This window comes from Idiotropiscis lumnitzeri, unplaced genomic scaffold (assembly GCF_059441095.1).
Source record: "Idiotropiscis lumnitzeri isolate Australia: NSW breed Sydney's pygmy pipehorse unplaced genomic scaffold, RoL_Ilum_1.0 HiC_scaffold_25, whole genome shotgun sequence".
NCBI lineage: Eukaryota > Metazoa > Chordata > Actinopteri > Syngnathiformes > Syngnathidae > Idiotropiscis > Idiotropiscis lumnitzeri.
In genome coordinates, this window is record NW_028283563.1 from 40,170 (window position 1) to 61,270 (window position 21,101).

The window sequence follows — 21,101 nt, forward strand, 5'->3', positions numbered from 1 at the left end:
TAATATGAACAGGAAGTGAGTTATGAATTTTTGAAAGTCCGACTTTTGCCCTTTTTTGCATGTTTACAGGGGTCATTCTTTTGCACCCTGATCCTAAAGGCTTCATCTGATTGCCTTAAAATTCTGTCTGTAGCATCTTAAGACCTGGGACAAACACTGGGGCTAAAATCTTTTGTTTCCGAAATACTATATGACGGGGGCGGGGCTTCAAAGTTTTCACTTAAGATTTCCTTCGCCGCAATGGACAAAATGCTTAATAACTCTCCTGCACATGCTGCTAAAAATCCAAAACTTCACATGTACATAAAGAGTCGGTACCTGAAGACATCTATATGTTAATATTCAGTTATACACCTTGCGCCAATCAATATAATTTTTTACATTTTGACGTACTGCACGGTGCCCTTTTAACGAATCCGATTGAAAATTGGCTAGAAAAGACTCAAGACATTGATCTTACTCTATCCCTATTTTTGTGACTTTCCTTCGAAGGGCGTGGCTATTACGGTGCCGCAGAGTCTGATTATTCTCCGTGGCAACAAAAGTTCCTGCAAAATGATTCAGATGATCCATCTTCTCGAAATTTTTCACATTTGAGGATATTCAGGCCCTGAAGACGGCTGCCAACTTATTTTTGATCGCAGTGGTAGCGCCACCAACTGGTTAAAACAAATACAAATTATTTTCGTTGATTTTTTTCTCCGGGCAGGTTAACAAAATCTACCTTACATTTGCTCGGATGAGTGTTTAGGCCTTGAGGATGTCACAATACGAAAGTCTTTCGCCTTCTTCAGAGTGTCACATGATGGTGTCTTGTGGCCCGTCTTTATCAGCTGATGTTCCATGAGGGCGTGACTTACCTGTCACAAGAATGAAGGCAAGTCACGCCCCCCGCTGTCCGTTCACTCCGCCAAAATGCTGCTCCAGGTGGTAGAGAGGATGAAGGCTCCCTTGTGTCTGTTCATGGTTTTTATGCCTCGCTTGCAGATCTCAATGGCCTCTCTGATCCAGCGCTGTTGTTTGTTCTCTTCGGTGCAGATGACCCTGCCCTTCTCCCGGTCCATGATGTGGTTTTCCCTTTTGCAGTGGTCAGTGATTGCTGATTTGTAATGTTCATGTTGTGCTTGTTCTTTTACTGCTCTGATTTTTCATTTTTTTGACAGGTAAGTCACACCCTCATGGAACATCAGCTGATAAAGACGGGTCTCAAGACACCATCATGCGACACTCTGAAGAAGGCGAAAGACTCGCCGAAACATGTCAGGTAAAAAATTAACCTAAAACATAATTGTCTGCTTTTAATGAATCAGTCAAATATCAATAATAAGAAGACAAAATGAACCTAATACAAATAAATGAATGCTTAATAACTCCCTTGCACATGCTCCTAAAAATCCAAACCTTCACCTGTAAATAAAACGTCCCGACCTGAAGACATCTTAATGTTATTATTTTGTTATACACACAGCGCCGCCAAGTGGAATCAAAAATTTGTTTTTATTTAAATTTTCACATACTGCACGGTGCCCTTTTGACGAATCCGACTGAAAATTAGTCAGAAAAGACTCAAGACAATGATCTTACTCTCTGCCGAATTTTGTGACGTTTTGGCAAAAGGCGTGGCTATTACGGTGCTGAAAAGTCAGATTGTACTCTGTGGCAATAAAAGCTCCGGCAACATGACTCAGATGATCCTATCTTCTCGAAGTTGTACACATTTGAGGATACTTCAGCCCTGAAGACATCTACCAACTTATTTTTCATCGTAGTAGTAGCGCCACCAACTGGTAAAAGCTAATACAAGTTATTTTCTTGGATGTTTTTCTCCGTGCAACTCAACAAGGTCGCCCTCATATATGCTCGGATGACTGTTTCGGCCATGAGGATGTCACAATACGAAATTCGTCCTTTTTCTTGTAAAGTTGTGGGAGTGGCATTGCACTGTTCGGCAATAAAACAACGCTGATTATGAGGTTCTAAATATGAACGACAACTCGTGAAACTTTACACACACATCAGGCCGAGCAAATTTATCAATATTTTATACGTTAGTTGTGCAGCTTTTTTGAAATGGCTCGCCATGGCCCTCGAGAAATGTTAAAAAAAGCAGCCCTGGTTGAGTGTTTCACCTCGCTTTTTGTAAATTTTATGGAGTACAGTGAATCCTCGGTTATCGCGGTTAATGGGGACAGAGACCACCCGCGAAAACTGAAAATCCGCGAAGTAGCGGCGCACCTTCAAAAATGCTTAAAAAAATATACAATATATATAATAAATATATAATATATATATATATATATATATATATATATATATATATACGGGGAGAGAGAGAGTGAAATTCATGTTATAACAAAAAAAACAAATTATTATTAAAACGTATTATTTTTTTATTCCCCAGCCATTCTTTTTGTATTTATTTAATTACTCCGACTTTTACCTGCTGGTACGCCGTCCGGTGTGCCCTGTGAAATGAAAGGTGGCATTCTTTATTTATTTATTTATTTATTTATTCTTTTATACATTCATAACTGACAGCTTCGCGCTCCGTTCGTGCCCGGGCGGAAGAGGTGTTCCAATTCGGCTTAACTGTGACACACGCCCGCCCTCCTCCCCCGTAGCTTCCATTCGGTTAAACTTAGGGGCCGCTTGGCACCGCCCGTGCCTGGGGAAGGTGCTCCTCTTCGGCTTACTGTGACGCGAGCATGCCCGCCTCCTCCGGAGCTTCCATTCGGTTAAACTTAGGGGCCGCTTGGAACCGCCCGTGCCCGGCAAAGGTGCTCCTCTTCGGCTTACTGTGACGCGAGCATGCCCTCCTCCTCCGGAGCTTCCATTTGGTTAAACTTAGGGGCCGCTTGGAACCGCCCGTGCCCGGGGAAGGTGCTCCTCTTCGGCTTACTGTGACGCGAGCATGCCCTCCTCCTCCGGAGCTTCCATTCGGTTAAACTTAGGGGCCGCTTGGCACCGCCCGTGCCCGGGGACGGTGCTCCTCTACGGCTTAACTGCCACGCACGCCGGCCGGAGCCCTGGTACGGTCCGAACCGCGCGAAACGTCGCCACCGATCGTGTCCGGGGGAACGTGCTCTTCTTCGTCCACTCTCCTCTTCGCCCACGCTCTTCTTCGGCGCACGCCGGCCGTCTAACCGCTCCAGCGCCCGTCGTGCCGCTCGGCGAAACTACAATGCCCCCGAATATTTTTTATACCCGCGAAGCACTCAACCCGCGAAAGGTGAACCGCGAAGTAGCGAGGGTTCACTGTATGTATAAGACCAAGACCTACAAAAAAGTCTCTTGGAGCAATGAGCTTGGTTTTACAGGAAGTCGGCCATTTTGAATTTACTTAAAAGGGGCGGGTCACCACAATGGACTTTGTGTAGAAATTATTATTGGGGCCCGAGCAGCGACCGCGGCGAGGTCCCTATTGTTTATGTAGAAATTATTATTAGGGCCCGAGCAGCGACCGCTACGAGGTCCCCATTGTTTTTGTGGAAATTATTATTATTATTATTATTAGGGCCCGAGCAGTGACCGCTGCGAGGTCCCTATTGTTTTTCTAGAAATTGTTATTAGGGCCCGAGCTGCGACGGCTGCGAGGTCCCTATTGTTTTTGTAGAAAATATTATTACTTTTATTATTATTATTATTATTATTATTATTAGGGCCTGAGCAGCGACCGCTGCGAAGTCCCTGTTGTTTTTGTAGAAATTATTATTATTATTATTTTTCCGATTGTACGATCGCATTTTTGACCCCCGAAACATGCACAAAAACTCACCAAACTTGGCAGTCTCATCGGGCATGGCGAGAAATTTGATATTTTAACGTCTAATATGAACAGGAAGTGAGTTATGAATTTTGAAAGTCCGACTTTTGCCCTTTTTTGCATGTTTACAGGGGTCATTCTTTTGCACCCTGATCCTAAAGGCTTCATCTGATTGCCTTAAAATTCTGTCTGTAGCATCTTAAGACCTGGGACAAACACTGGGGCTAAAATCTTTTGTTTCCGAAATACTATATGACGGGGGCGGGGCTTCAAAGTTTTCACTTAAGATTTCCTTCGCCGCAATGGACAAAATGCTTAATAACTCTCCTGCACATGCTGCTAAAAATCCAAAACTTCACATGTACATAAAGAGTCGGTACCTGAAGACATCTATATGTTTATATTCTGTTATACACCTTGCGCCAATCAATATCATTTTTTACATTTTGACGTACTGCACGGTGCCCTTTTAACGAATCCGATTGAAAATTGGCTAGAAAAGACTCAAGACATTGATCTTACTCTATCCCTATTTTTGTGACTTTCCTTCGAAGGGCGTGGCTATTGCGGTGCCGCAGAGTCTGATTATTCTCCGTGGCAACAAAAGTTCCTGCAAAATGATTCAGATGATCCATCTTCTCGAAATTTTTCACATTTGAGGATATTCAGGCCCTGAAGACGGCTGCCAACTTATTTTTTATCGCAGTGGTAGCGCCACGAACTGGTTAAAACAAATACAAATTATTTTCGTTGATGTTTTTCTCCGGGCAGGTTCACAAAATCTACCTTATATTTGCTCGGATGAGTGTTTAGGCCTTGAGGATGTCACAATACGAAAGTCTTTCGCCTTCTTCAGAGTGTCTTATTATTGATATTTGACTGATTCATTAAAAGCAGACAATTATGTTTTAGGTTAATTTTTTACCTGACATGTTTCGGCGAGTCTTTCGCCTTCTTCAGAGTGTCACATGATGGTGTCTTGTGACCCGTCTTTATCAGCTGATGTTCCATGAGGGCGTGACTTACCTGTCACAAGAATGAAGGCAAGTCACGCCCCCCGCTGTCCGTTCACTCCGCCAAAATGCTGCTCCAGGTGGTAGAGAGGATGAAGGCTCCCTTGTGTCTGTTCATGGTTTTTATGCCTCGCTTGCAGATCTCAATGGCCTCTCTGATCCAGCGCTGTTGTTTGTTCTCTTCGGTGCAGATGACCCTGCCCTTCTCCCGGTCCATGATGTGGTTTTCCCTTTTGCAGTGGTCAGTGATTGCTGATTTGTAATGTTCATGTTGTGCTTGTTCTTTTACTGCTCTGATTTTTCATTTTTTTGACAGGTAAGTCACACCCTCATGGAACATCAGCTGATAAAGACGGGTCTCAAGACACCATCATGCGACACTCTGAAGAAGGCGAAAGACTCGCCGAAACATGTCAGGTAAAAAATTAACCTAAAACATAATTGTCTGCTTTTAATGAATCAGTCAAATATCAATAATAAGAAGACAAAATGAACCTAATACAAATAAATGAATGCTTAATAACTCCCTTGCACATGCTCCTAAAAATCCAAACCTTCACCTGTAAATAAAACGTCCCGACCTGAAGACATCTTAATGTTATTATTTTGTTATACACACAGCGCCGCCAAGTGGAATCAAAAATTTGTTTTTATTTAAATTTTCACATACTGCACGGTGCCCTTTTGACGAATCCGACTGAAAATTAGTCAGAAAAGACTCAAGACTATGATCTTACTCTCTGCCGAATTTTGTGACGTTTTGGCAAAAGGCGTGGCTATTACGGTGCTGAAAAGTCAGATTGTACTCTGTGGCAATAAAAGCATGACTCAGATGATCCTATCTTCTCGAAGTTGTACACATTTGAGGATACTTCAGCCCTGAAGACATCTACCAACTTATTTTTCATCGTAGTAGTAGCGCCACCAACTGGTAAAAGCTAATACAAGTTATTTTCTTGGATGTTTTTCTCCGTGCAACTCAACAAGGTCGCCCTCATATATGCTCGGATGACTGTTTCGGCCATGAGGATGTCACAATACGAAATTCGTCCTTTTTCTTGTAAAGTTGTGGGAGTGGCATTGCACTGTTCGGCAATAAAACAACGCTGATTATGAGGTTCTAAATATGAACGACAACTCGTGAAACTTTACACACACATCAGGCCCAGCAAATTTATCAATATTTTATACGTTAGTTGTGCAGCTTTTTTGAAATGGCTCGCCATGGCCCTCGAGAAATGTTAAAAAAAGCAGCCCTGGTTGAGTGTTTCACCTCGCTTTTTGTAAATTTTATGGAGTACAGTGAATCCTCGGTTATCGCGGTTAATGGGGACAGAGACCACCCGCGAAAACTGAAAATCCGCAAAGTAGCGGCGCACCTTCAAAAATGCTTAAAAAAATATACAATATATATAATAAATATATAATATATATATATATATATATATATATATATATATATATATATATATACGGGGAGAGAGAGAGTGAAATTCATGTTATAACAAAAAAAACAAATTATTATTAAAACGTATTATTTTTTTATTCCCCAGCCATTCTTTTTGTATTTATTTAATTACTCCGACTTTTACCTGCTGGTACGCCGTCCGGTGTGCCCTGTGAAATGAAAGGTGGCATTCTTTATTTATTTATTTATTTATTTGTTCTTTTATACATTCATAACTGACAGCTTCGCGCTCCGTTCGTGCCCGGGCGGAAGAGGTGTTCCAATTCGGCTTAACTGTGACACACGCCCGCCCTCCTCCCCCGGAGCTTCCATTCGGTTAAACTTAGGGGCCGCTTGGCACCGCCCGTGCCCGGGGAAGGTGCTCCTCTTCGGCTTACTGTGACGCGAGCATGCCCGCCTCCTCCGGAGCTTCCATTCGGTTAAACTTAGGGGCCGCTTGGAACCGCCCGTGCCCGGCAAAGGTGCTCCTCTTCGGCTTACTGTGACGCGAGCATGCCCTCCTCCTCCGGAGCTTCCATTTGGTTAAACTTAGGGGCCGCTTGGAACCGCCCGTGCCCGGGGAAGGTGCTCCTCTTCGGCTTACTGTGACGCGAGCATGCCCTCCTCCTCCGGAGCTTCCATTCGGTTAAACTTAGGGGCCGCTTGGGACCGCCCGTGCCCGGGGACGGTGCTCCTCTACGGCTTAACTGCCACGCACGCCGGCCGGAGCCCTGGTACGGTCCGAACCGCGCGAAACGTCGCCACCGAACGTGTCCGGGGGAACGTGCTCTTCTTCGTCCACTCTCCTCTTCGCCCACGCTCTTCTTCGGCGCACGCCGGCCGTCTAACCGCTCCAATTCCCGTCGTGCCGCTCGGCGAAACTACAATGCCCCCGAATATTTTTTATACCCGCGAAGCACTCAACCCGCGAAAGGTGAACCGCGAAGTAGCGAGGGTTCACTGTATGTATAAGACCAAGACCTACAAAAAAGTCTCTTGGAGCAATGAGCTTGGTTTTACAGGAAGTCGGCCATTTTGAATTTACTTAAAAGGGGCGGGTCACCACAATGGACTTTGTGTAGAAATTATTATTGGGGCCCGAGCAGCGACCGCGGCGAGGTCCCTATTGTTTATGTAGAAATTATTATTAGGGCCCGAGCAGCGACCGCTACGAGGTCCCCATTGTTTTTGTGGAAATTATTATTATTATTATTATTAGGGCCCGAGCAGTGACCGCTGCGAGGTCCCTATTGTTTTTCTAGAAATTGTTATTAGGGCCCGAGCTGCGACGGCTGCGAGGTCCCTATTGTTTTTGTAGAAAATATTATTACTTTTATTATTATTATTATTATTATTATTATTATTATTAGGGCCTGAGCAGCGACCGCTGCGAAGTCCCTGTTGTTTTTGTAGAAATTATTATTATTATTATTTTTCCGATTGTACGATCGCATTTTTGACCCCCGAAACATGCACAAAAACTCACCAAACTTGGCAGTCTCATCGGGCATGGCGAGAAATTTGATATTTTAACGTCTAATATGAACAGGAAGTGAGTTATGAATTTTGAAAGTCCGACTTTTGCCCTTTTTTGCATGTTTACAGGGGTCATTCTTTTGCACCCTGATCCTAAAGGCTTCATCTGATTGCCTTAAAATTCTGTCTGTAGCATCTTAAGACCTGGGACAAACACTGGGGCTAAAATCTTTTGTTTCCGAAATACTATATGACGGGGGCGGGGCTTCAAAGTTTTCACTTAAGATTTCCTTCGCCGCAATGGACAAAATGCTTAATAACTCTCCTGCACATGCTGCTAAAAATCCAAAACTTCACATGTACATAAAGAGTCGGTACCTGAAGACATCTATATGTTTATATTCTGTTATACACCTTGCGCCAATCAATATCATTTTTTACATTTTGACGTACTGCACGGTGCCCTTTTAACGAATCCGATTGAAAATTGGCTAGAAAAGACTCAAGACATTGATCTTACTCTATCCCTATTTTTGTGACTTTCCTTCGAAGGGCGTGGCTATTGCGGTGCCGCAGAGTCTGATTATTCTCCGTGGCAACAAAAGTTCCTGCAAAATGATTCAGATGATCCATCTTCTCGAAATTTTTCACATTTGAGGATATTCAGGCCCTGAAGACGGCTGCCAACTTATTTTTTATCGCAGTGGTAGCGCCACCAACTGGTTAAAACAAATACAAATTATTTTCGTTGATGTTTTTCTCCGGGCAGGTTCACAAAATCTACCTTATATTTGCTCGGATGAGTGTTTAGGCCTTGAGGATGTCACAATACGAAAGTCTTTCGCCTTCTTCAGAGTGTCTTATTATTGATATTTGACTGATTCATTAAAAGCAGACAATTATGTTTTAGGTTAATTTTTTACCTGACATGTTTCGGCGAGTCTTTCGCCTTCTTCAGAGTGTCACATGATGGTGTCTTGTGACCCGTCTTTATCAGCTGATGTTCCATGAGGGCGTGACTTACCTGTCACAAGAATGAAGGCAAGTCACACCCCCCGCTGTGCGTTCACTCCGCCAAGATGCTGCTCTAGGTGGTAGAGAGGATGAAGGCTCCCTTGTCTCTGTTCATGGTTTTTATGCCTCGCTTGCAGATCTCAATGGCCTCTCTGATCCAGCGCTGTTGTTTGTTCTCTTCGGTGCGGATGACCCTGCCCTTCTCCCGGTCCATGATGTGGTTTTCCCTTTTGCAGTGGTCAGTGATTGCTGATTTGTAATGTTCATGTTGTGCTTGTTCTTTTACTGCTCTGATTTTTCATTTTTTTGACAGGTAAGTCACACCCTCATGGAACATCAGCTGATAAAGACGGGTCTCAAGACACCATCATGCGACACTCTGAAGAAGGCGAAAGACTCGCCGAAACATGTCAGGTAAAAAATTAACCTAAAACATAATTGTCTGCTTTTAATGAATCAGTCAAATATCAATAATAAGAAGACAAAATGAACCTAATACAAATAAATGAATGCTTAATAACTCCCCTGCACATGCTCCTAAAAATCCAAACCTTCACCTGTAAATAAAATGTCCCGACCTGAAGACATCTTCATGTTATTATTTTGTTATACACACAGCGCCGCCAAGTGGAATCAAAAATGTGTTTTTATTTTAATTTTCACATCCTGCACGGTGCGCTTTTGACAAATCCGACTGAAAATTAGTCAGAAAAGACTCAAGACAATGATCTTACTCTCTGCCGAATTTTGTGACGTTTTGGCAAAAGGCGTGGCTATTACGGTGCTGAAAAGTCAGATTGTACTCTGTGGCAACAAAAGCTCCGGCAACATGACTCAGATGATCCTATCTTCTCGAAGTTGTACACATTTGAGGATACTTCAGCCCTGAAGACATCTACCAACTTATTTTTCATCGTAGTAGTAGCGCCACCAACTGGTAAAAGCTAATACAAGTTATTTTCTTGGATGTTTTTCTCCGTGCAACTCAACAAGGTCGCCCTCATATATGCTCGGAGGACTGTTTCGGCCATGAGGATGTCACAATACGAAATTCATCCTTTTTCGTGAAAAGTTGTGGGAGTGGCATTGCACTGTTTGGCAATAAAACAACGCTGATTATGAGGTTCTAAATATGAACGACAACTCGTGAAACTTTACACACACATCAGGCAGAGCAAATTTATCAATATTTTATACGTTAGTTGTGCAGCTTTTTTTAAATGGCTCGCCATGGCCCTCGAGAAATGTTCAAAAAAGCAGCCCTGGTTGAGTGTTTCACCTTGCTTTTTGTAAATTTTATGGAGTACAGTGAACCCTCGGTTATCGCGGTTAATGGGGACAGAGACCACCCGCGAAAACTGAAAATCCGCGAAGTAGCGGCGCACCTTCAAAAATGCTTAAAAAAATATACAATATATATAATAAATATATAAATATATATATATATATATATATATATATATATATATATATATATATATATATATATATATATATATATATATATATATATATACGGGGAGAGAGAGAGTGAAATTCATGTTATAACAAAAAAACCAAATTATTATTAAAACGTATTATTTTTTTATTCCCCAGCCATTCTTTTTGTATTTATTTAATTACTCCGACTTTTACCTGCTGGTACGCCGTCCGGTGTGCCCTGTGAAATGAAAGGTGGCATTCTTTATTTATTTATTCATTTATTCTTTTATACATTCATAACTGACAGCTTTGCGCTCCGCTCGTGCCCGGGCGGAAGAGGTGCTCCAATTCGGCTTAACTGTGACACACACCCGCCCTCCTCCCCCGGAGCTTCCATTCGGTTAAACTTAGGGGCCGCTTGGCACCGCCCGTGCCCGGGGAAGGTGCTCCTCTTCGGCTTACTGTGACGCGAGCATGCCCTCCTCCTCCGGAGCTTCCATTCGGTTAAACTTAGGGGCCGCTTGGAACCGCCCGTGCCCGGGGAAGGTGCTCCTCTTCGGCTTACTGTGACGCGAGCATGCCCTCCTCCTCCGGAGCTTCCATTCGGTTAAACTTAGGGGCCGCTTGGCACCGCCCGTGCCCGGGGAAGGTGCTCCTCTTCGGCTTACTGTGACGCGAGCATGCCCTCCTCCTCCGGAGCTTCCATTCGGTTAAACTTAGGGGCCGCTTGGAACCGCCCGTGCCCGAGGAAGGTGCTCCTCTTCGGCTTACTGTGACGCGAGCATGCCCTCCTCCTCCGGAGCTTCCATTCGTTTAAACTTAGGGGCCGCTTGGCACCGCCCGTGCCCGGGGAAGGTTCTCCTCTACGGCTTAACTGCCACGCACGCCGGCCGGAGCTCTGGTACTGTCCGAACCGCGCGAAACGTCGCCACCGATCGTGTCCGGGGGAACGTGCTCTTCTTCGTCCACTCTCCTCTTCGCCCACGCTCTTCTTCGGTGCACACCGGACGTCTAACCGCTCCAGCGCCCCGTCGTGCCGCTCGGCGAAACTACAATGCCCCCGAATATTTTTTAGACCCGCGAAGCACTGAACCCGCGAAAGGTGAACCGCCAAGTAGCGAGGGTTCACTGTATGTATAAGACCAAGACCTACAAAAAAGTCTCTTGGAGCAATGAGCTAGGTTTTACAGGAAGTCGGCCATTTTGAATTTACTTAAAAGGGGGCGGGTCACCACAATGGACTTTGTGTAGAAATTATTATTGGGGCCCGAGCAGCGACCGCGGCGAGGTCCCTATTGTTTTTGTAGAAATTATTATTAGGGCCCGAGCAGCGACCGCTACGAGGTCCCCATTGTTTTTGTGGAAATTATTATTATTATTATTATTAGGGCCCGAGCAGTGACCGCTGCGAGGTCCCTATTGTTTTTCTAGAAATTGTTATTAGGGCCCGAGCTGCGACGGCTGCGAGGTCCCTATTGTTTTTGTAGAAAATATTATTACTTTTATTATTATTATTATTATTATTATTAGGGCCTGAGCAGCGACCGCTGCGAAGTCCCTGTTGTTTTTGTAGAAATTATTATTATTATTATTTTTCCGATTGTTCGATTGCATTTTTGACCCCCGAAACATGCACAAAAACTCACCAAACTTGGCAGTCTCATCGGGCATGGCGAGAAATTTGATATTTTAAACGTCTAATATGAACAGGAAGTGAGTTATGAATTTTTGAAAGTCCGACTTTTGCCCTTTTTTGCATGTTTACAGGGGTCATTCTTTTGCACCCTGATACTAAAGGCTTAATCTGATTGCCTTAAAATTCTGTCTGTAGCATCTTAAGACCTGGGACAAACACTGGGGCTAAAATTGGGGCTAAAATCTTTTGTTTCCGAAATACTATATGACGGGGGCGGGGCTTCAAAGTTTTCACTTAAGATTTCCTTCGCCGCAATGGACAAAATGCTTAATAACTCTCCTGCACATGCTGCTAAAAATCCAAAACTTCACATGTACATAAAGAGTCGGTACCTGAAGACATCTATATGTTTATATTCTGTTATACACCTTGCGCCAATCAATATCATTTTTTACATTTTGACGTACTGCACGGTGCCCTTTTAACGAATCCGATTGAAAATTGGCTAGAAAAGACTCAAGACATTGATCTTACTCTATCCCTATTTTTGTGACTTTCCTTCGAAGGGCGTGGCTATTGCGGTGCCGCAGAGTCTGATTATTCTCCGTGGCAACAAAAGTTCCTGCAAAATGATTCAGATGATCCATCTTCTCGAAATTTTTCACATTTGAGGATATTCAGGCCCTGAAGACGGCTGCCAACTTATTTTTTATCGCAGTGGTAGCGCCACCAACTGGTTAAAACAAATACAAATTATTTTCGTTGATGTTTTTCTCCGGGCAGGTTCACAAAATCTACCTTATATTTGCTCGGATGAGTGTTTAGGCCTTGAGGATGTCACAATACGAAAGTCTTTCGCCTTCTTCAGAGTGTCTTATTATTGATATTTGACTGATTCATTAAAAGCAGACAATTATGTTTTAGGTTAATTTTTTACCTGACATGTTTCGGCGAGTCTTTCGCCTTCTTCAGAGTGTCACATGATGGTGTCTTGTGACCCGTCTTTATCAGCTGATGTTCCATGAGGGCGTGACTTACCTGTCACAAGAATGAAGGCAAGTCACACCCCCCGCTGTGCGTTCACTCCGCCAAGATGCTGCTCTAGGTGGTAGAGAGGATGAAGGCTCCCTTGTCTCTGTTCATGGTTTTTATGCCTCGCTTGCAGATCTCAATGGCCTCTCTGATCCAGCGCTGTTGTTTGTTCTCTTCGGTGCGGAGGACCCTGCCCTTCTCCCGGTCCATGATGTGGTTTTCCCTTTTGCAGTGGTCAGTGATTGCTGATTTGTAATGTTCATGTTGTGCTTGTTCTTTTACTGCTCTGATTTTTCATTTTTTTGACAGGTAAGTCACACCCTCATGGAACATCAGCTGATAAAGACGGGTCTCAAGACACCATCATGCGACACTCTGAAGAAGGCGAAAGACTCGCCGAAACATGTCAGGTAAAAAATTAACCTAAAACATAATTGTCTGCTTTTAATGAATCAGTCAAATATCAATAATAAGAAGACAAAATGAACCTAATACAAATAAATGAATGCTTAATAACTCCCCTGCACATGCTCCTAAAAATCCAAACCTTCACCTGTAAATAAAATGTCCCGACCTGAAGACATCTTCATGTTATTATTTTGTTATACACACAGCGCCGCCAAGTGGAATCAAAAATGTGTTTTTATTTTAATTTTCACATCCTGCACGGTGCGCTTTTGACAAATCCGACTGAAAATTAGTCAGAAAAGACTCAAGACAATGATCTTACTCTCTGCCGAATTTTGTGACGTTTTGGCAAAAGGCGTGGCTATTACGGTGCTGAAAAGTCAGATTGTACTCTGTGGCAACAAAAGCTCCGGCAACATGACTCAGATGATCCTATCTTCTCGAAGTTGTACACATTTGAGGATACTTCAGCCCTGAAGACATCTACCAACTTATTTTTCATCGTAGTAGTAGCGCCACCAACTGGTAAAAGCTAATACAAGTTATTTTCTTGGATGTTTTTCTCCGTGCAACTCAACAAGGTCGCCCTCATATATGCTCGGAGGACTGTTTCGGCCATGAGGATGTCACAATACGAAATTCATCCTTTTTCGTGAAAAGTTGTGGGAGTGGCATTGCACTGTTTGGCAATAAAACAACGCTGATTATGAGGTTCTAAATATGAACGACAACTCGTGAAACTTTACACACACATCAGGCAGAGCAAATTTATCAATATTTTATACGTTAGTTGTGCAGCTTTTTTTAAATGGCTCGCCATGGCCCTCGAGAAATGTTCAAAAAAGCAGCCCTGGTTGAGTGTTTCACCTTGCTTTTTGTAAATTTTATGGAGTACAGTGAACCCTCGGTTATCGCGGTTAATGGGGACAGAGACCACCCGCGAAAACTGAAAATCCGCGAAGTAGCGGCGCACCTTCAAAAATGCTTAAAAAAATATACAATATATATAATAAATATATAAATATATATATATATATATATATATATATATATATATATATATATATATATATATATATATATATATATATATATACGGGGAGAGAGAGAGTGAAATTCATGTTATAACAAAAAAACCAAATTATTATTAAAACGTATTATTTTTTTATTCCCCAGCCATTCTTTTTGTATTTATTTAATTACTCCGACTTTTACCTGCTGGTACGCCGTCCGGTGTGCCCTGTGAAATGAAAGGTGGCATTCTTTATTTATTTATTCATTTATTCTTTTATACATTCATAACTGACAGCTTTGCGCTCCGCTCGTGCCCGGGCGGAAGAGGTGCTCCAATTCGGCTTAACTGTGACACACACCCGCCCTCCTCCCCCGGAGCTTCCATTCGGTTAAACTTAGGGGCCGCTTGGCACCGCCCGTGCCCGGGGAAGGTGCTCCTCTTCGGCTTACTGTGACGCGAGCATGCCCTCCTCCTCCGGAGCTTCCATTCGGTTAAACTTAGGGGCCGCTTGGAACCGCCCGTGCCCGGGGAAGGTGCTCCTCTTCGGCTTACTGTGACGCGAGCATGCCCTCCTCCTCCGGAGCTTCCATTCGGTTAAACTTAGGGGCCGCTTGGCACCGCCCGTGCCCGGGGAAGGTGCTCCTCTTCGGCTTACTGTGACGCGAGCATGCCCTCCTCCTCCGGAGCTTCCATTCGGTTAAACTTAGGGGCCGCTTGGAACCGCCCGTGCCCGAGGAAGGTGCTCCTCTTCGGCTTACTGTGACGCGAGCATGCCCTCCTCCTCCGGAGCTTCCATTCGTTTAAACTTAGGGGCCGCTTGGCACCGCCCGTGCCCGGGGAAGGTTCTCCTCTACGGCTTAACTGCCACGCACGCCGGCCGGAGCTCTGGTACTGTCCGAACCGCGCGAAACGTCGCCACCGATCGTGTCCGGGGGAACGTGCTCTTCTTCGTCCACTCTCCTCTTCGCCCACGCTCTTCTTCGGTGCACACCGGACGTCTAACCGCTCCAGCGCCCCGTCGTGCCGCTCGGCGAAACTACAATGCCCCCGAATATTTTTTAGACCCGCGAAGCACTGAACCCGCGAAAGGTGAACCGCCAAGTAGCGAGGGTTCACTGTATGTATAAGACCAAGACCTACAAAAAAGTCTCTTGGAGCAATGAGCTAGGTTTTACAGGAAGTCGGCCATTTTGAATTTACTTAAAAGGGGGCGGGTCACCACAATGGACTTTGTGTAGAAATTATTATTGGGGCCCGAGCAGCGACCGCGGCGAGGTCCCTATTGTTTTTGTAGAAATTATTATTAGGGCCCGAGCAGCGACCGCTACGAGGTCCCCATTGTTTTTGTGGAAATTATTATTATTATTATTATTAGGGCCCGAGCAGTGACCGCTGCGAGGTCCCTATTGTTTTTCTAGAAATTGTTATTAGGGCCCGAGCTGCGACGGCTGCGAGGTCCCTATTGTTTTTGTAGAAAATATTATTACTTTTATTATTATTATTATTATTATTATTAGGGCCTGAGCAGCGACCGCTGCGAAGTCCCTGTTGTTTTTGTAGAAATTATTATTATTATTATTTTTCCGATTGTTCGATTGCATTTTTGACCCCCGAAACATGCACAAAAACTCACCAAACTTGGCAGTCTCATCGGGCATGGCGAGAAATTTGATATTTTAAACGTCTAATATGAACAGGAAGTGAGTTATGAATTTTTGAAAGTCCGACTTTTGCCCTTTTTTGCATGTTTACAGGGGTCATTCTTTTGCACCCTGATACTAAAGGCTTAATCTGATTGCCTTAAAATTCTGTCTGTAGCATCTTAAGACCTGGGACAAACACTGGGGCTAAAATTGGGGCTAAAATCTTTTGTTTCCGAAATACTATATGACGGGGGCGGGGCTTCAAAGTTTTCACTTAAGATTTCCTTCGCCGCAATGGACAAAATGCTTAATAACTCTCCTGCACATGCTGCTAAAAATCCAAAACTTCACATGTACATAAAGAGTCGGTACCTGAAGACATCTATATGTTTATATTCTGTTATACACCTTGCGCCAATCAATATCATTTTTTACATTTTGACGTACTGCACGGTGCCCTTTTAACGAATCCGATTGAAAATTGGCTAGAAAAGACTCAAGACATTGATCTTACTCTATCCCTATTTTTGTGACTTTCCTTCGAAGGGCGTGGCTATTGCGGTGCCGCAGAGTCTGATTATTCTCCGTGGCAACAAAAGTTCCTGCAAAATGATTCAGATGATCCATCTTCTCGAAATTTTTCACATTTGAGGATATTCAGGCCCTGAAGACGGCTGCCAACTTATTTTTTATCGCAGTGGTAGCGCCACCAACTGGTTAAAACAAATACAAATTATTTTCGTTGATGTTTTTCTCCGGGCAGGTTCACAAAATCTACCTTATATTTGCTCGGATGAGTGTTTAGGCCTTGAGGATGTCACAATACGAAAGTCTTTCGCCTTCTTCAGAGTGTCTTATTATTGATATTTGACTGATTCATTAAAAGCAGACAATTATGTTTTAGGTTAATTTTTTACCTGACATGTTTCGGCGAGTCTTTCGCCTTCTTCAGAGTGTCACATGATGGTGTCTTGTGACCCGTCTTTATCAGCTGATGTTCCATGAGGGCGTGACTTACCTGTCACAAGAATGAAGGCAAGTCACACCCCCCGCTGTGCGTTCACTCCGCCAAGATGCTGCTCTAGGTGGTAGAGAGGATGAAGGCTCCCTTGTCTCTGTTCATGGTTTTTATGCCTCGCTTGCAGATCTCAATGGCCTCTCTGATCCAGCGCTGTTGTTTGTTCTCTTCGGTGCGGATGACCCTGCCCTTCTCCCGGTCCATGATGTGGTTTTCCCTTTTGCAGTGGTCAGTGATTGCTGATTTGTAATGTTCATGTTGTGCTTGTTCTTTTACTGCTCTGATTTTTCATTTTTTTGACAGGTAAGTCACACCCTCATGGAACATCAGCTGATAAAGACGGGTCTCAAGACACCATCATGCGACACTCTGAAGAAGGCGAAAGACTCGCCGAAACATGTCAGGTAAAAAATTAACCTAAAACATAATTGTCTGCTTTTAATGAATCAGTCAAATATCAATAATAAGAAGACAAAATGAACCTAATACAAATAAATGAATGCTTAATAACTCCCCTGCACATGCTCCTAAAAATCCAAACCTTCACCTGTAAATAAAATGTCCCGACCTGAAGACATCTTCATGTTATTATTTTGTTATACACACAGCGCCGCCAAGTGGAATCAAAAATGTGTTTTTATTTTAATTTTCACATCCTGCACGGTGCGCTTTTGACAAATCCGACTGAAAATTAGTCAGAAAAGACTCAAGACAATGATCTTACTCTCTGCCGAATTTTGTGACGTTTTGGCAAAAGGCGTGGCTATTACGGTGCTGAAAAGTCAGATTGTACTCTGTGGCAACAAAAGCTCCGGCAACATGACTCAGATGATCCTATCTTCTCGAAGTTGTACACATTTGAGGATACTTCAGCCCTGAAGACATCTACCAACTTATTTTTCATCGTAGTAGTAGCGCCACCAACTGGTAAAAGCTAATACAAGTTATTTTCTTGGATGTTTTTCTCCGTGCAACTCAACAAGGTCGCCCTCATATATGCTCGGAGGACTGTTTCGGCCATGAGGATGTCACAATACGAAATTCATCCTTTTTCGTGAAAAGTTGTGGGAGTGGCATTGCACTGTTTGGCAATAAAACAACGCTGATTATGAGGTTCTAAATATGAACGACAACTCGTGAAACTTTACACACACATCAGGCAGAGCAAATTTATCAATATTTTATACGTTAGTTGTGCAGCTTTTTTTAAATGGCTCGCCATGGCCCTCGAGAAATGTTCAAAAAAGCAGCCCTGGTTGAGTGTTTCACCTTGCTTTTTGTAAATTTTATGGAGTACAGTGAACCCTCGGTTATCGCGGTTAATGGGGACAGAGACCACCCGCGAAAACTGAAAATCCGCGAAGTAGCGGCGCACCTTCAAAAATGCTTAAAAAAATATACAATATATATAATATATATATAATATATATATATATATATATATATATATATATATATATATATATATATATATATATATATATATATATATATATATATATATATACGGGGAGAGAGAGAGTGAAATTCATGTTATAACAAAAAAACCAAATTATTATTAAAACGTATTATTTTTTTATTCCCCAGCCATTCTTTTTGTATTTATTTAATTACTCCGACTTTTACCTGCTGGTACGCCGTCCGGTGTGCCCTGTGAAATGAAAGGTGGCATTCTTTATTTATTTATTCATTTATTCTTTTATACATTCATAACTGACAGCTTTGCGCTCCGCTCGTGCCCGGGCGGAAGAGGTGCTCCAATTCGGCTTAACTGTGACACACACCCGCCCTCCTCCCCCGGAGCTTCCATTCGGTTAAACTTAGGGGCCGCTTGGCACCGCCCGTGCCCGGGGAAGGTGCTCCTCTTCGGCTTACTGTGACGCGAGCATGCCCTCCTCCTCCGGAGCTTCCATTCGGTTAAACTTAGGGGCCGCTTGGAACCGCCCGTGCCCGGGGAAGGTGCTCCTCTTCGGCTTACTGTGACGCGAGCATGCCCTCCTCCTCCGGAGCTTCCATTCGGTTAAACTTAGGGGCCGCTTGGCACCGCCCGTGCCCGGGGAAGGTGCTCCTCTTCGGCTTACTGTGACGCGAGCATGCCCTCCTCCTCCGGAGCTTCCATTCGGTTAAACTTAGGGGCCGCTTGGAACCGCCCGTGCCCGAGGAAGGTGCTCCTCTTCGGCTTACTGTGACGCGAGCATGCCCTCCTCCTCCGGAGCTTCCATTCGTTTAAACTTAGGGGCCGCTTGGCACCGCCCGTGCCCGGGGAAGGTTCTCCTCTACGGCTTAACTGCCACGCACGCCGGCCGGAGCTCTGGTACTGTCCGAACCGCGCGAAACGTCGCCACCGATCGTGTCCGGGGGAACGTGCTCTTCTTCGTCCACTCTCCTCTTCGCCCACGCTCTTCTTCGGTGCACACCGGACGTCTAACCGCTCCAGCGCCCCGTCGTGCCGCTCGGCGAAACTACAATGCCCCCGAATATTTTTTAGACCCGCGAAGCACTGAACCCGCGAAAGGTGAACCGCCAAGTAGCGAGGGTTCACTGTATGTATAAGACCAAGACCTACAAAAAAGTCTCTTGGAGCAATGAGCTAGGTTTTACAGGAAGTCGGCCATTTTGAATTTACTTAAAAGGGGGCGGGTCACCACAATGGACTTTGTGTAGAAATTATTATTGGGGCCCGAGCAGCGACCGCGGCGAGGTCCCTATTGTTTTTGTAGAAATTATTATTAGGGCCCGAGCAGCGACCGCTACGAGGTCCCCATTGTTTTTGTGGAAATTATTATTATTATTATTATTAGGGCCCGAGCAGTGACCGCTGCGAGGTCCCTATTGTTTTTCTAGAAATTGTTATTAGGGCCCGAGCTGCGACGGCTGCGAGGTCCCTATTGTTTTTGTAGAAAATATTATTACTTTTATTATTATTATTATTATTATTATTAGGGCCTGAGCAGCGACCGCTGCGAAGTCCCTGTTGTTTTTGTAGAAATTATTATTATTATTATTTTTCCGATTGTTCGATTGCATTTTTGACCCCCGAAACATGCACAAAAACTCACCAAACTTGGCAGTCTCATCGGGCATGGCGAGAAATTTGATATTTTAAACGTCTAATATGAACAGGAAGTGAGTTATGAATTTTTGAAAGTCCGACTTTTGCCCTTTTTTGCATGTTTACAGGGGTCATTCTTTTGCACCCTGATACTAAAGGCTTAATCTGATTGCCTTAAAATTCTGTCTGTAGCATCTTAAGACCTGGGACAAACACTGGGGCTAAAATTGGGGCTAAAATCTTTTGTTTCCGAAATACTATATGACGGGGGCGGGGCTTCAAAGTTTTCACTTAAGATTTCCTTCGCCGCAATGGACAAAATGCTTAATAACTCTCCTGCACATGCTGCTAAAAATCCAAAACTTCACATGTACATAAAGAGTCGGTACCTGAAGACATCTATATGTTTATATTCTGTTATACACCTTGCGCCAATCAATATCATTTTTTACATTTTGACGTACTGCACGGTGCCCTTTTAACGAATCCGATTGAAAATTGGCTAGAAAAGACTCAAGACATTGATCTTACTCTATCCCTATTTTTGTGACTTTCCTTCGAAGGGCCTGGCTATTGCGGTGCCGCAGAATCTGATTATTCTCCGTGGCAACAAAAGTTCCTGCAAAATGATTCAGATGATACATCTTCTCGAAATTTTTCACATTTGAGGATATTCAGGCCCTGAAGACGGCTGCCAACTTATTTTTGATCGCAGTGGTAGCGCCACCAACTGGTTAAAACAAATACAAATTATTTTCGTTGATGTTTTTCTCCGGGCAGGTTCACAAAATCTACCTTATATTTGCTCGGATGAGTGTTTAGGCCTTGAGGATGTCACAATACAAAAGTCTTTCGCCTTCTTCAGAGTGTCACATGATGGTGTCTTGTGACCCGTCTTTATCAGCTGATGTTCCATGAGGGCGTGACTTACCTGTCACAAGAATGAAGGCAAGTCACACCCCCGCTGTCCGTTCACTGCGCCAAGATGCTGCTCCAGGTGGTAGAGAGGATGAAGGCTCCCTTGTCTCTGTTCATGGTTTTTATGCCTCGCTTGCAGATCTCAATGGCCTCTCTGATCCAGCGCTGTTGTTTGTTCTCTTCGGTGCGGATGACCCTGCCCTTCTCCCGGTCCATGATGTGGTTTTCCCTTTTGCAGTGGTCA

At 43.9% G+C, this 21,101-nt stretch overlaps 1 long non-coding RNA gene across 1 annotated transcript; it reads left to right on the top strand.

Moving 5' to 3' along the window:
- The first annotated feature begins 992 nt into the window (after window positions 1-992).
- Window positions 993-17,118, top strand: LOC148316011 (uncharacterized). The gene is made up of 5 exons (XR_015840437.1): window positions 993-1,088; window positions 4,917-5,017; window positions 8,851-8,951; window positions 12,937-13,037; window positions 17,015-17,118. It is a non-coding gene; the product is annotated as an uncharacterized LOC148316011 (long non-coding RNA).
- The last annotated feature ends 3,983 nt before the right edge of the window (window positions 17,119-21,101 follow it).